Source organism: Limulus polyphemus, unplaced genomic scaffold (assembly GCF_000517525.1).
Source record: "Limulus polyphemus unplaced genomic scaffold, Limulus_polyphemus-2.1.2 Scaffold944, whole genome shotgun sequence".
Classification (NCBI taxonomy): domain Eukaryota; kingdom Metazoa; phylum Arthropoda; class Merostomata; order Xiphosura; family Limulidae; genus Limulus; species Limulus polyphemus.
In genome coordinates, this window is record NW_013666554.1 from 188,554 (window position 1) to 191,836 (window position 3,283).

The 3,283-nt window shown below is 27.4% G+C and overlaps 1 protein-coding gene across 1 annotated transcript in view; it reads left to right on the forward strand.

Moving 5' to 3' along the window:
* Window positions 1-3,283, forward strand: part of LOC106461361 (ubiquitin carboxyl-terminal hydrolase 24-like) — a 197,302-nt gene that overhangs the window by 183,559 nt on the left and 10,460 nt on the right. The window lies entirely within an intron of this gene.

A 3,283-nucleotide genomic window follows, 5' to 3' on the forward strand; every position in this document is an offset into this window, starting at 1 on the left:
CCAAACTACTCATTTTACCCTGTATTGCTGATTTAGATACAGTGTATAGAGATACAGTAAAAACTGTAGATATGTATTTCAGAAGTTACACAAACTGTACAATGAACAAAAGTATTTTTCTTCTTTACATTAACATCATTTTGCACTCAAACTTATGCAAGTCAGATTAACATCATCATTTCACAAACAGAAACAATACTTATGAATACATCTGATTTTTTCTACATTTTGACTAAACAATTGCTAAATTTCATGAAGATACATCCAGTGAAATCAGAATTATAGTCAACATTGCTTCTTCAGTATGGGGTAGGTTCAGTGGACTGATCATGTTGTTTAACCTTATCCAAACAAGTGGACACCCTTCAGTTGTTAAATTTCAGAATTTAAGTACAAATAATCATGCAAACTTTATTTCAACAAATTTTAGTCAAAATTATTTTACAATTGATATTGTTATTTTGTAACATTTATTTAGTGTAAATTGCAAAGAAGAATTAACAAAAGTTTCAAATGTTTCTGCATACCTCTGAGGATTTTGCCTTTAACTCTTTTGACATTGGGTCAAATTGACTGACCACGTGACCACTTTTAACTCGTTTAAAGTCATTATAGTTTTGATACTACTAACTTTTAATATAGTATGTATATCTATCTACACAAAATTTGGCAGACTTTCATTATATATTATAAGTTTCTTGCATACAAAAAAAATCAGTATTTTTAATAAACTAAAAAAAATTTGTCCATGAATATATCCAGTCTTTTTTTACTAGTCCGAGTGAAAAATTATTTTCTTGTTAAGATTAAAAATACTTTTCTTCATCTCAAAGATCTCAAGTTTCATTTGCGTAATCTATAAAACCTCTTAAATACATTTCAAATGTTTGTTTTCATTAAAGCTTCGTATTTGATCTATTATTTTCTCTTCCTAAATTCTATACAAGGCTGGTCAAAATATAAATCGAAATAAGTCTAAATTGCCCTTTTTTTTTTTCTAGAATGACTTTAAATTGTAACATGAAACTACATTTGTTTATCCTAAGTAGATTTAAAGTTGTAACATTATACATCTATTTATAATTAAATTTTATTGTTTTATTGACCTTTTAACCGGGTCTAACTACTATACACGCCATTATAAATTGTAAATCACTTGGGGAACATGGAGCTCACGTTACGCTATTGAATTACATTACCCACAAGATACTCTGAGCTGCTCACATGCATGCCTCATAAAACATTATTATTATATATTTTACATAATCTAACTTTATCTAACCTAAACAGATTTCTCTTTTTACATTTTAGTTACTTTTATAATAATTAATAAAGAATACACATGAAAAACAAGAAATAAACTACTTACCCATGTCTTCTTTTTTTGCTCTTGTTGATAACACTTAACCCTACTTTTTTATACTAATGTTAGTAATGCACTAAATGTTTTTTATTTAATTACATAATTCACCAAAGAACATAGAATAATAACATGCAAAAAGCGGATAATGTCCCATAACTATCACAATTTTTCTGGATTTCTAACTATACAAAAAGAGCAATTACGAATTCATTCAAGCTAGTTAATATGTTTTCCGTGGGAATGAAGCTTGTACTAACAGAGCAACTGACGATTCTCTGTTCAGAAAATGCTGGATAGTCAACATTCTGAAAGAAAAAGTTTACGAGAAAATCTTTGATTAAAAAACCTGATATTTTGTTTATGAAAACCTTGTATTGTTTACTAATAACCTGCAAAACTTTGTAAAGATGTGCAAACATTATCAAAAATCACAGTATAATTACTTGCATGGATACTTTCGTGGTTACAAGCTGGGTGGATTCAACCCAGCCCATAATGGAAAGGTTAAATAGCTTTACTTATATTGGGATGATAATACTTATTGCATGACAGACTTGCCAAGGAAAAAATCTGTCAAGTGTAAAGATTTTAGAAAATAACAACATCAGTACTTTAAAAATACGTCAAAACACAAATCCTAAAACATAAAATATACTGTTTCTCAAAGTGCATGCACTGAATGGCAATTAATTTTTATATAATTTGATCAGTTGAATAGAGATTTCTCTTTATAGCTTAATCAACTGATTGTTCTCATTATCCTTTAAAATCATAATCTTTCTGCCTTCATAATTAACCTTTCAATAAAGCTAAACTAAAACAATTTACTGTAAAGTAAATTATTCATTATATATAGATATTACTAATACAAAGTTTAATTTTTATAGCCTTCAATCTTATTTGTTTACAGCTTCAAAAACTAAAAAGTCAGACCCACTTGTCATGCCTACTTGTCACATCCTCTCTTTCAGGATTTGTTAATAGTCCTCTCTTACATGTACTTATATTTTACCTATAATCAATAGAAAGCCGAGGTTTTCAACTATCAAATGATGTATTCTTTTAAGTTGTGTTCTGAACACAGAATAGTCAAATTCACTTGTAATACAACTTTGTTTTTCATGTTTATTCTTTATTTATTATTATTATAAAATTAACTAAAATGTAAAAATAGGGATCACTTTAGGTTAGTTAAAGTTATGTTAAGTAAATTAAACAATAATAATAATATAATAAAAATATTTCTTGAGGTACACACGTGAGCTGCACATTCTCCAAGTGATTTACAACTTATAATGGCACGAATAGTAGTTAGACATAGTTCAAAGGACAATAAAACAATAAAAATTAATTATAAATAGATGTATACTGTTACAAGTTTAAAGCTACTTAGGATAAACAAATGTAGTTTCATGCTACATTTGAAGTCATTCTAGAAGGAAATGGGGGGTAATTTAGATTTATTTAATCTTTTTTTGTGGGTGGGGGGTAGAGTTAGGGTACAGATAATTACCAATAAAATATAAAGCTTTACTGAAAACAAACACTTGAAATTTAATTATAAGGTTTTAGAGATTACATAAATGAAATTTGAGGTTTTTGAAATGAAGACAAGTATTTTTAATATTAATATGAATATCACTATGCACATAGATTATTCAAAACAAATACGCGAGATATTCTAGGAGAAATCTATTTTTAGTTTATTAAAAAATACTTCATTATAAAATATGATTTTTTTGCACGTAAAAGACTTGTTTGCTGAAAGACTGCCACATTTCGGGAAGATATACACACTATATCAAAAGTTAATAATATCAAACCTATTGTTACATATCTGCTTGTCTGTTAATTTTCTGTAGAAATTCTTTCCAAGAAACTTCAGTGATACAAGCCCTTTCTTAATTAAAACTAGTTTAT